This window comes from Pectinophora gossypiella, chromosome 17, assembly GCF_024362695.1.
Source record: "Pectinophora gossypiella chromosome 17, ilPecGoss1.1, whole genome shotgun sequence".
NCBI classification, from domain to species: Eukaryota; Metazoa; Arthropoda; class Insecta; order Lepidoptera; family Gelechiidae; genus Pectinophora; species Pectinophora gossypiella.
In genome coordinates, this window is record NC_065420.1 from 789,169 (window position 1) to 803,124 (window position 13,956).

The window sequence follows — 13,956 nt, forward strand, 5'->3', positions numbered from 1 at the left end:
AAACTCGGAGATCAGTATAAAAAGTCAAAGCAGCTAATATATTCAGTAGCAAAGTGTGTGACTGCCACCGTTTCTTATGCAAATCGCAAGGATATTTACGACTAAGGGGGTAGATAGAGAGTAAAAGAAACATACGCAGATGTGACTCGAGTTTTGTACCTACGACGTAAGTTGACGACGATGAGGTAGGTTAAAGGTTATGATGCACGGAGAAAAGTGTACTATAAAATATGAATTTATGATAATATTCCTTTATTATTATAAAGAAAACCCAATCCTCAGTATCAGTAACTAAACTCTGCTTTAAATCAACCGCCATCAAACCATAAATAACAAAAAAAGAAAAACAGAAAAGCAGCTAGACATTACCCCCTATTCCTGCAGACACTTCCTAATTTTACTTTAAGTTATACCTGTCATTTTCTTATCCGCCGAAAAGGAAAGGGACGAATGATTGATAACTATTAATTTTAGGAAGAATGAGTAAATGAATGAATAACGCGGGCGAATCAAAAAGGTATCTCCCTGGTATGCAAACCGTTTGACGTGTGCTGTCAACATAATTCTGAAGAAGTTTTTGATGGCATGCTTCAATAGCCAAACTTAGGTTAGGTTAGATTTGGATGCCAATTTTACATCCAGTGACTGACTGCAATCCGTCACAATTTTTATTTATTATTCATATATAAGTTTAAGCATACTACCATTTTTTTCGAATATTATCTCGTTTGAACGTTAGGTACAAAACTCCAATCCTAGTTCAATTAGTCGCATCTGCGCTACATAGTCAGACCGACCAGCAAAGCGGCGTTCGTCAGAAATTTAAATAAAATATGTGACCGCCGACACAATATGAAAAGGGAAACAGTAGGTCAACTGCGAACGAAACTTGGACGTTTTACGGTGCTCTGTGCAACCGTGGAGAGATCTACTGAATACACGTAGATACATACATAAGCAGATTATACTTAGGTTCCTAACTAAAGGTTGTTATACTTAAATAATTATTTATATGCATTCATTTGACGTATCTTCTCATACCTACATTGGCACCGATTTCTGCAGACACCTCTAATTTTATTTTAAGTTATATCCGTCATTTTCTTATCCTCCAAAAAGGAAAGGGTCGGACGACTGTTAATTTTAAAATGAATGAATAACACGGGCGAATAAAGTAGGTATCTCAGACATGTGCTGCTAACTTAATTCTATCGGATTATTGGCCAGTATACAATATTGAGAGGGCTTTTTAAATTTATGTCTAAAATTGACGTGTGTTCCATAAATTTTATCCATGTCGATTACCCGTCCCTTTCCTTTTCGGCGAACAAGAAAATGACAGGTATAATTTAAAATAAAATTAGATGGTGTGTACAGTCATGAGCAATATAATGTACCCACTTTAGGACTCTGTCGCACTAACATATTTGACATTTAGTGAGACTTATAGTTTAATTTGTCAAAAAAGTTAATGTGATATGGTACCAAAGTGTATACATATTAATGCTCGTGACCGTACATGATTCTGATACAATTTTATTAAATTTGAATCTTCTAGTAAACAAACATGGCGTCCTTGACAGTTGTAGTGATGGGGGTTGAAGTAATTACATCAGTTCAAAATTCAGTTCATTGATTTGAATCAATCACTAAGTGATGCCCTATTTGCGCAAAGTACATTTGTAGTTGGAACAAAAGGAAAGCAGAATTATGAATTAATGCCATTTAAACTAACTGTTTTGGCTGATAATAAAAAAAAAACAATTAAAATATACAAATAAAATATATATTATGACACCAAAACGGAATATTCAACCGAAAATTTCAAATATGGAACGTATGTTTGTTTTGTTATATTCAATTGTTTCATGTTCCATTCTCGGCCAAATCGTTACTTACCATTAATTGAATTTATGGGCAAAAAATTGCCTACCTTGTGTAAAAAAAAGAAACACTTTTTAAGTCCCCATAGACTACAGTAACCTTAGTAGGAGCCAAATAAAATAAGCCGTTTATTGTTATATCAAGTGTAAACTTATATTTTCAAACTCCCCTAACAGTTTTTTTAGCTATTTTACAAAGGGAATAATTAAAAACTTCCCTTATTTACATTATCATAGCAACAGGACAATACAAACGTTATCACAATACTTCGATAATGTAGGCATTTGAGCATTAATTCATTTGAAGATTGGACCAAACTGACATTATTTTAAAACCACTCGTGTAAAAAGTTGACCACCCCTTTTTTGAGCAAGCTAGTAGCAAACACAAAATTACATTTGCAGTCACAAAACTTCACACCCCATACTTTTGCGAAGGTGAAATAAATTTATCGACGGTAACATTAAGTTGGTTAAAAGTGGGAAAGAATTTCGAAAACCAGTTGTGGATTCAAGTTAGTCCCAAATGTTGGTGATTGTCTTTTATGTCGCATAATAATGGTGCCGTGAGTGAATTCCACCCTTTCAGATCTAGTTTTTCTAATAGGTATTTGAGAGTTATTACGGTCGTTTCTTGGTATTTTTGAAGTTTTGTGGGGTTTGGGAGGTATTTAAGGTCGTGTTTGGAGTTAAGTGGGTGACGTAAGCATTGATATACAACTACCGTAGATCAGCGCTCAAAAAGTGGAACGAAAACTTACTGTTAATATACTTAATCATTTTATAATAAACGATCACAAAGTGATTTTTGTGATTCAAATCCGGGACCTCTGGATCATGAGCAACGCTCAACCACTAGACCACGGAGGCCGTAAACGGTTATTGAAGAACCAATAAATATAATTTGGTAAATTCAGAGTATTACCGTAGCTCGCGCTTTGACAGTAACATATATGGTGTTAGTGACGTCGTAACGAAAACTTTGAGGGATAATTCAGACAATAATTCTGAATTCATATCAAGTGGAATTTTCCGTCTCAAAAGTGTGGAACGGAAAATAATTAAAAAAAACACTAAAATTTTCATGACTTTTCCGTCCGGAAATTCCACTTGATATTAACTCAGAATCATGGTCTGAATCATCCCCCTCAGTATTCGTTACGGTGTCACTAACACCAATACCTACTTGTATGGCTACCGTATGAACTTGTTCGAGGTGTAAGTGACATCGTAACGAATACTGAGTGGGATGATTCAGCTGATTATTTTGAGTTAATATCAAGTGGAATTTTCTATCGCAAAAGTATAGAATTGAAAAAATTAAAAAGAAAGACATGAATTTTGCGACAGAAAATTCCACTTGATATTGACCCAGACTCATGGTCTGAATAATCCCCATTAGTATTCGTTACGATGTCACTAACACCCTGTATATTATGTACGTTTAAGGCCCGTTCAAAGCTAATTTGACAATCAAAGGCACAGAGGGTCAATCTAAATAATTGCCAACCTACCAATACCCATTCTATTCCGGAACGTCTATTTGCCGAGTAATTAATGCTCTTTAAATGATAACCATCATTCTACCGTCTTCAACAGTCCGTTAAGGGATAGACTTTTATCTTGAAAGTATTTAAAAAAAGAACACACATACATAAACTCCCGCAGATTTCCCACCGGGGTAAGCAGAGACTATGGAATTCCATTTGTTTTGATCCTGACACACTTCTCTTGCTTCCTCCATATTCATCGATCGCTTCATACACGCACACATTCAGAGAAGATCGCACTAAACCTTTTCTAAGGACATCTCTAATTTGGACAATGTAAGTCCTCCTAGGTCTTTCTCTGCCAGCCCTACCATAACTTTCGCTTTATATACCGCTTTCGCAATTCTATTGTCGTAAAAAGAAAAATATTATTATTTTAAAAAGTATGTAAAAAAGAAAAAAACTTATAATCTGTAGTAATTTAGAGTAGGGACTGTCACTCAATTTTTACCCGACTGCGGCGAATCAAAAAGGAGGCTTATGTGTTTTGTATGCGCGTCTGTTCCGGCCTAACTTCTTAACTACCTGTCAGAATTTAATAATAATAGTAATAGGTGTCACTGGAACCCTCTTGTTTGTCCAGTAGTTATTGACATTTGTTTGCATTGCGCACTTACTTTTATATGCGCAAATGTCAAATTTCAATATGGCTTTCTTAGATGAATTGCTTCTATGTGGCTATTTTAACCCCCAGGTGGTCTTATTGTTAAGTAGCAACCTCTTCCAGGCAACTTTTGGATGTAAAAGAGATTGAATATTATGATATGATAGCAGTATAGAGAGGAATACTTGCAATAGCTACATGCATTATGTACTTTTGTAATTAGATCATTTTATTTTGAGGATTGGTTTTATGACAAAAGCCCAAGATCTTTAGCCCACTGGCCATACTAACTTCCCCACAAGTTTACCCAGTACGAACCAGCTAAATACAGCACCAAACCAATAATTTACACCAACATGGGGACTCCCCTTAACGGCTTGACCAATTACATAAATTGAAGGAGCGTTTATAATGGGCGAGTTACTAGCCTTATTGTGCCTCGTTTGGACACCTGGACTATCCACTAGTCGTATCTGCTGCATCAAACTGACAACTTGACGAGCTATGCATAAAATATACACGCAATGATAGTAACTGTGCTTAGTAACAGTGTAAAATATAGATAATTTGTAAATGCGTGAGTTTTTTTTAATTGCAAACGCTAAGGATAAAATTAGTTATGTTTATGCTACACTGCACCTACACGGCAATTGTTTCCTTTAAAAAAAAATGGGGCAGAAAATACGGTATTACCGTCATACAAAGAAGCGGAAAGAAAAAGTGTTATTATTAAATAAGATCCCTCAATTGCTCAGGGCGTCGTCTGAGAGGAAAAATATTTGAAAGAATTAACCGACCCTAGTGGGTCGATAGCGATAAGCGCTAATTGAGGGAAATCAACGGGGACGTGGCCGAATACCTCAACAGGATTGATAATGATGATAATAATCGTCGACCACGCCGGCGGGGTCGTGAGATGTCTCAATAATAATTATAAAAAAACAAGTTTAAAATCTAAAACCCGACTACGGAAGAATCACACTCTAAAAAGTATCAAACAAGAAAAATAAATAGTTCTCTGAAATTCTTCTGTATTCTGATTCAGTCTGTAATAGTGAAGTTGAGGAGATAGCCGTGGTCGAAAACCTGGTTCTGGTCCTGTCCATGCGAAATTCTTCTATGTATCGTCATTTGTGTAAGTACTCAATATTCTAGATAGATAGCGCCGGCGTCGATATTCCTAAGCATGGGACGCTATAAAAACAAAAATCTTTAGAAACTCGGCGATGTTTAGGAAATATCCGTGGTCGTAAGCCTATTTATTTTGTCCTAAGAGTTTAGTCACCACAGCATACGATACGACCACAGCTATTTTCTAAACATCACTATTTCTAAGAATTTCAGATAAATATTTTCTTGTTTCATACTTTTTTAGAGCGCGATTTTTCCGTAGTCAGGTTTTACATACATACATACATACATAAACTCACGCCTATTTCCCACCGGGGTAAGCAGAGACTATAGAATTCCATTTGCTTCGATCCTGACACACTTCTCTTGCTTCCTCCGGGTGAGAGCCTTCAGCGCTCCCCATTTGTCCGGCCAAGTAGTTAATGCCATCTGCGGCAAATCTACAACAAGTCACGTCAAAAAAAAAAAAAATCTTGCTTCCTCCACATTCATCAATCGCTTCATACACGCACGCCGGTTCAGAGTAGATTGTATTAAACCTTTTCTAAGGACATCTTCAATTTGGTCATCGTAAGTCCTTCTCGGTCTTCCTCTGGCAACCCTACCATCAACTTTCGCTTTATATACCGCGTTTGCAATTCTTCATAGTCTGGTTTATTTTTTAAAGTTTTATAAGTTATGTTACACCATTTAAATAATAAGCTTAGTTTTTGTGTAATAATAGTTGTTAAGTATGTTAAGACTCAGGTGCTTTCATAATATATGATAAGGTATTTTCATCCTGTTTAATGTCTACAATAAACAATTTATCTAATCCTGCGTCAGACATAGCTTAACATATTAACAGTATAAAATTAGCACAATTTAACAGCTTCTCAACTTTAACTTTAGTCCTTTAATAAGCCTATATGCACATGTCACTAATCCGCAAATAATAGGGTCAATTGAATGCCTATAGTATAGTTTTTTTAATTCGTTGCGTGACAACCAACATCTGCTGTCCTTATCTCATCAAAAAGAAAGTTGTGTTCACTGTAAGGTCAGATATAATTATAACGGACTGGAAATTTATTGATAGTTAAAACTTTACAGTTAATGACTATAATGCAGCAAATAATGATGTTTATAGGTTCCGCGTACTTTCTGCTATCGCCCAATTGGCCAATTCAAACGGTATTATTTCGTATCGGCCAATCAGCGCCCGATAAAATGGGGTGACGTGATAAACAAGCTAAGTTATTGGTCGAGCAATTTCACCTTAACTCCTAATAAGGAATGGCAAAAACTGTTTTTGAACTTTTTTAAAATGTCAGGTAAATTGCTTTTGAAGTTTTGGAAACAAATTGGTAATAGTCACGAGATAAACCGTTTTAATCCAATATCTTTGATATGTTTCTTTTTAATTATTTTGTTTCTTTAATTGTTCTTAAAGCACTTATTGCTCATTAGAGCACAATCGAAGGCCTTCCACGGCACCGCACGCGCAGATAAACTTATAGCATACCCTGGATACTCCATACATAATTATTTCATTCTTTCCGTGGGCAGCCAAACGCATAAGTGCGAGCGAGACAATGTTCGCGCGCTCTACCCTTTACCCTTTAGCGGCTTACGGCCTTTTTTAGACTAAAGTAACACCCAGAGGGGGTGAGGTTGGCGCCCGATATAAATTGGAGCGGGGCAGAGAGTTACGTAGTAGGTACTTTTTTTTGACGAGACTTATTGTAGATTAGCACAGATGGCATTAACTACTTGGCCGGACAAATGGAGAGCGCTGAAGGCTCTCGAGTAGTAGGTACTATTCGTTGTTAATGCTTCTTCTTCCTTGCGAGTCGATGGCGATCGATATTAAATTTGCTTAATGCTTATATTTAAGTATACTGAATGATGAACTAGTATGTAAATTTATCCGGCATCAGTTGGTCCGACCTACGCTAGACACGCACAAGTTTAGCAAACGCCTTCAATGGTCAGATTTAACGACAAAAAAAATTTAAAGCCGATGAACGTTTTCTTCATATTATTGTTCTTTACACCTTCCTTCTATCTCTCTACCATTATCCCGTTTTTCACAGGGCCTGCTAACCTAACCAGAAAATTTTACAGGTCCGCTTTTTTTACAGAAGCCACTGCTTGTCTGACCTCCAACCAGCCCTATCACAGGTTAGGTTTACTTCCAAAAACACATCTTTACCTTCCTTAAAGTTGAAAAATACACTCTTACAATTATGTAGTTATGACTTTTGACCTGAATAACACAGTCTTGTTCACAAACAGATGCAGCCCAGTGGGTCGGTAATGCTCAGACCAGTCAAAAAGGTTAAGTCAAGTGAAATAAAGCCGAACCACTGTGCACTACGGAACTAGTGAAAGCTTTGTGCGAAGTACGACATCAAAGGTTGCTAGTGAAATTCAGCATTTACTTCTTCATTTGATATAAGGCCTCTCCGGCAGCGTAAACGGTTGTGTATTTTTATTTTGGTTCAATAAAGTATATTAAATTATAATATAATTAAAAATAATATTATTAAAATAAAAAATAAATTATTAAATAATACAAATACTTTATTGCACCAAAATAAAAATAAATAAGTATTTACAAAAAGACTCGTAATTAGGTACTTGGCAAATGGCGGAACAATGTAAAAATTTAAATTGAAAGATTGCAGGTACAAACTATAAGTACAACTTATCAACAAATACTTGCAAATAAATTAGAATTTATTTATTTATTTTTAAATTTATTGTGCGTCTCTTTTAAGCGAGAAAGTAGCTAATAATAAAATATTAATTCAAATAATAGCTAATAATAAAATGATTCAGACCATGATTCTGAGTTAATATCAAGTGGAATTTTCCATCGCAAAAGTATAGAATTTAAATAATTTTAAAAACACAAACATGATCTTTGCGATGGAAAAATCCACTTGATATTAACTCAGAATCATGGTCTGAATCATTCCCCTCAATATTCGTTACGATGTCACTTACACCTTTTTTTTGACGTGACTTATTGTAGATTTGCCGCAGATGGCATTAACTATTTGGCCGGACAAATGGGAAGCGCTGAGGGCTCTTACCCGGTAGAAAATTTAAGACAACAGGCTTGAGGGTGCCCAGTTGGGCCGAACCTCGGCTCAGGGCGTCGTCTGAGAGTAGCACTTACACCCTGTATGTATAATAGACAGGAATTATGTTCGAAGCTGTATCTGAAATCGACGCAAACGTCGAACGATGATGCTACCATACAAGCAATTTAGCTTTGTAGCTTGACTGAAAGACGAAGTATTGTCCTTATACAATGTAACTTGGGATCAGCGTGGAATCCTCTTAGGCTTTGTGTCGGTATCAAGGCAAATAGATACGTAAAGGCATCTGTCAGTGGACAATGGGCAGCATTGGCTTGCATTGGCATTGAGGGCATTGTCCAAACGTGCGATGGAGATTTATTGATATAGGTGTTAGTGTCATCGTAACGAAAACTTTGAGGGGTGATTCAGACCATAATTCCGAGTTGATATCAAGTGGATTTTTCGTCACAAGTCATGACTTATTTTGTGTTTTTTTTTTTTAATATTATCTTCAATTTTACACTTTTGCCATGGTAAATTGTATTCGTTATGTCACTAACACCTGTATATTGAACATTTGAGGCTTATGTTACTAACCTATTCCGTTATGGTGATACTCTACCATATGAATTCCCTTCTTATAGTGTGGGTCGTGAGGTGGAATACCAGCCTCATCAAACCTGGTGTCAGGGTTATGATTGAGCCGCCAAAGGCCCCTGACATGGCTCATGTAACGATTATTCACTTACATCAGTAAATAGTGACCGGGACCAACGGCTATCGTGCCATCCGAAGCAGGGATCATCTTACTTTCGGACAATCAGGTGATCAGCCTGTAATATCCTATGTGTATTACATACCACGGAATAGTAGAAAGAGGCTGGAAAAGCCCTAACGCGCATTTTGTATGACAACCGATTCAACCCCACTCTCTTTTACTACTACTCCTGCAAACTGAATATTACGATAGCTATCATAATGGCAAAGCAGTAGAGCTCTACTGCTTCTCAAATTCTATAGCCACTTTACCGGTATTATACCAATTTTTTATATGATAGGCTGCAATTTTATCATTATTTTTTGTAAGACACTGCATAAAGAAGTATTTTTTTGATAAATACCCGATCATACTAAGGTTTTTAGTCTGTGATTAGGAGGGATCTCCTTGCATTATTTGCCCTGCAGGTTATAATGTACAAGACGACCTTTTAATATACTACTGTGGAGCTCAGTGCGTCGGAAAGTTTGCGTAAGACTGGAGTGCAAAGTTGAAGTAAAAACTATTTGCTCATATTTGTATGGCGCGCGTTTCGCGCTCACTTGGCCCTTCCAACCTCTTCTATTTCGTGTTACCTACATAACATACTCGCCAACCTTTAAGCTTACCTACTGCAATCATGTATTCGGCTATTTTTCACTAACAACTTATCTTTATATTTCTGGATAAATAGTTAGGTAATTTCGTTTGACACAAACTTACAATATTACAGCAGGATTGTGTGTGTAAAGGGAGGAGCTCGGTGGCGCAGCGGTAAACGCGCTCGGTCTGCGATTGTTGAAGTTAAGCAACTTTCGCAAAGGCCGGTCATAGGATGGGTGACCACAAAAAAAACAGTTTTCATCTCGAGCTCCTCCGTGCTTCGGAAGGCACGTTAAGCCGTTGGTCCCGGCTGCATTAGCAGTCGTTAATAACCACCAATCCGCACTGGGACCGCGTGGTGTTTTAAGGCCCGATCTCCCTATCCATCCATAGGGAAGGCCCGTGCTCTAGCAGTGGGGACGTTAATGGGCTGGTGATGATGATGTAGGTACTTGACGTCGTCAACCCCATGCAAACTGCTTCCTACCACCTTCATAAACATCTAATACTGTTATGGCTATCAACAGCGTCGTGAGTTTCAATAGAAAACCTTCATAAAACAGCTCCATTTGGTGTTTACTCGTAAAACACGAACACCTTTCACATATGCTTCCTCCACCTATAAATTCAAACCTGCAGATCAAATTAAAGTGCCCATACAGCCAGAACAAAATTACTAGGCACGGCTCTGCACTATGGAATCAAACGCCTTAAATGGTTCCATATCATTGGTTTGTTATGTGGAAATCAAGTGTAATTTTGTGGAACATTCTTCATGGAATTATACCATTTTGGTCTAACTCGCGGCTTCCCCAAGGTGCTATATTGTAACCGGCTTTGTATAAGTTGGTCGCACGGTTTCTAATTTCAATATTATTATTATATTTCATCTGATTATAGATAGCGTTTGACTTTCTTCTTTTTTAACCGACTGCAAAATATAAGGTCATAAAATTGTTCTGAAAATCTATAACTTTTTCTCTAAATCAATAGTAGTTATAAGCTTATATGCTGGATTGAGAGCTAATAAAAAAACATAGAAGACGATCAGCTGCTTGTCCCAGGCATGTCGTACAATCCGACAGTCGGATTGTGTCCAGTGACGTAAAAAAGTTATGTCAAAAAAGCTTTATGCCTCACCTTTAGGCAGATAAGACAACGTATCCATAGTCTTCATGTCGTGTGGGTTGTGAGGTGGACTATCAGCCTCATCAACCCTGGTTTAATTGAGCCGCCAAAGGGTATCATTGTGCCTGTAAGTTGTCTGATTACTTGTGGCTTTGCCCACACCATTAGGTATTACTGGCGTGAGTTTATGAAGTATGTATAAGTCTTCTTCTATCGTGTGGGTTCTGAGGTGGAGTACCAACCTCACCAACCCTGGTGTCAGGGTTACTATTGAGCCGCCGAAAGCCCATGACATCGCTCATGTAACGACTACTTACGCACATCAGTATGTAGTAACCGGGACCAACGGCTTAACGTGCCTTCCGAAGCACGGATCATCTTACTTTTTGGACAATCAGGTGATCAGCCTGTAATGTCTTAACCAAACTAGGGATCACAAAGTGATTTTTGTGTTATGTCCCCACCAGGATTCGAACCCGGGACCTCCGGATCGTGAGCCCAACGCTCAACCACTGGACCACGGAGGCCGTTGGATAAGTTTATGCAATCATGTACCTACCTCTTGAATAAAACCCCCCTTTTTGTTTCACCGCAGTCGGGTAAGTTGAATAAAAGGTGTTCTACTTTTGACTCGAAAATTGTTTCTACATTGGAATTCAGATACACAGACGATAGACGAAAAAATATTGATTCGGAATTGGATCTCGGCTTATTTAAGATTATTTTGATAACCTCAAACTTTGCAATGGAATGTATTGAAATACTCTGCCCAAATATTTTATCTTCAATTATCTTAACATGTTATTGCTTATTCTAAATTACATATTAATATGATATCTAAGAAAATAATTTTAGTATTCTCTTTTTGTATTTGGAGAATTTATTTTTTGTTGTACCTACCCAATTTCTGTATTATAATCATTATTTATTCAGGCGAAGTTCCGCGTGGCTAATGTTTAGATCTCGATGAGGATTCCACTTACGTTCCACATAAAAAATCAGATGGCGCTGTATATAAAATAATAGTATAATAAAAAAGAACCTAGTGGTAGTGTGTTTGGTATCAAATGAAAGGGCTTAATTTGCACATTTCAAGTATGTACATATTAATAGCTTTTACTTGCGGGTATTCTTGTATTCACTCGATTATTATATTGCATTGATAACATGACTGCTCAGACATGTTCCGGATATGTTTTATCTCCAAATCTTGCATAAAACACGTATCGGAAGCATGTTATTTTAATAAATAAGACCCCTAAATAAAATAAATAAAAATATAAGTTCAAAAACTAAAACCCGACTACGGAAAATACACGCTCTAAAAAGTATGAAACAAGTAAATGGGTATATTTCTCTAAAATTCTTCCGAATAACAATGTTTAGAAGATAGCCGTGGTTGTTTGCCAATCTGTCCTAAGAGTTTGCTTACCACGGCATACGACCATGGCTATATCACCTAAACATCACTATGTTTAGTAAGCAAACTCTTACCACGAAAAAAAAACAAAGAAATAATACCTATTTTATTGTTTCAAAAGAGCGCAATTAGGTATTATATAGTCGGGTTTAAGTTTTTTATATTATACATTGTTTTAGGTTAACGCGGTTATTATCATAATTTACCACATAATAACGGGTTCTTACCGACACTTCAACTGTTGCAAGTGTTGGTGTTGTGTCCACTCCAATCTCATCATCCATCCCGTGATCATAGCACTTGCAATAGTGTCGAAATATCGGGAGTCTCATATCCATGATTTAAACGCGGTAAGAACCCGTTATTATGTGTTTAAACTTATATTTTTTGGTTTTGAGCAGTCGTACAATTAGAAGCTTTTGTGATGAGAAGTGAAAACCCTATTGAACCTATTTTATTTCCTTCAAAAGCCCTTATGCCTAATATCATCTTAAGAACATTCTTATTAAGTGCAGAAGTCGAAATTTTGTCCTTTTTCCTTACAGTTCTTACACTTGTTATTTACCGACTAATCCATACAATTTGTTAGTCGTAAAATGCAACCTCATTTCCAAGTTTCATTAGCACGTTACAGCTCCAGGCTTGCCAGTGGGTTTACATCTGAGTGCCAGCGGATAGCAAGTTTGAGTATTAGCAAGTTTTGAGCAAAATTAAAAAAAAAGCTACTACTAACTTTACTGAAAAGTAATTAGGCTGCCCATGTGGTTAAAAATAAATAAATAATGCAATTTATTTCTTTATAAAATATTTCTAAGAACCTATTAGTTTTTTTGGAAATAATTTTCTTCAGCTAGGTTGAGAAGCTGCAGTATTTTTCTTCTTGCACTATTTTAGCAAAAGCATCTGACAGTCGACAGTGACAGTGATAAAAATGTATGGGATTGACATAAGATAACATATCATCACATCACTAATTTAAGAGCCACGCTCTTGTCGGTGTAGCATTCTCCATGCTACTTTTAAGGGACAAATAGGGTAGTGGTTTCCCTCTTGCCTTCCGCCCAATATGACATAATTATAAGATCACTAAATCTTTTAAGGAGCAATGTAAACGTTTTAACAAAAAGTTTCCACTTTGAACAGTTTGAAAGCAGTTATTAAATAAGGTCAAAGGTTAGTGATTATTTAGAAGATATTAATGCATGGGATTAATTGTCTGCAAACTTTAAAGAAAGTCTAGGGCCCTGTGCCGAGGTTGTTCTTGCAGTTCCATTTCCCTAGCTATACAGGTTGTAAGAAACTGCAGTAGTTTTAGGCGGATGAGACGTTCGTTATGTAAAAAAATACGATAATAAATATTCAAAGTGTAACTATGACACCTATTTATCACTGTTAGTGTAAGTGGTTGACCGTTGGGCTCACGATCCAGAGGTCCCGGTTTCGAATCCCGGTGGGGACATATCACAAAAATCACTTTGTGATCCCTAGTTTGATTAGGACATTACTGGCCGATCACCTGATAGTCCGAAAATATCCCGGTTACTACTTACTGATGTAAGAAAGTAGTCGTTAGATGACCCGTGTCAGGGGCCTTTGGCGGCTCACTAGTAACCCTGACACCAGCTCACAACCCACACGATAGAAGAACTGTTAGTGTTGATCATCATAATCGTTTGCAACTTGGTAAGGCCCCTAGTATTGACTATTGCTCTAGCGTTTTCTAGGCCTGTCTTTACCAGTGATTCCGTTTAAGTGGGACATTAAGTCTAATTAATAAAAGTAGTTAGGTACCTACCGCTAACAGTCGTA

At 36.9% G+C, this 13,956-nt stretch overlaps 1 long non-coding RNA gene across 1 annotated transcript in view; it reads left to right on the forward strand.

The window, feature by feature from the left end:
* LOC126374544 (uncharacterized) overlaps nt 1-11,143 on the forward strand; it is a 186,086-nt gene extending 174,943 nt beyond the window's left edge. Inside the window, exon 3 of the long non-coding RNA XR_007567464.1 lies at nt 11,126-11,143. This is a non-coding gene — a long non-coding RNA (uncharacterized LOC126374544). The remainder of the gene's footprint in view (nt 1-11,125) is intronic.
* The last annotated feature ends 2,813 nt before the right edge of the window (nt 11,144-13,956 follow it).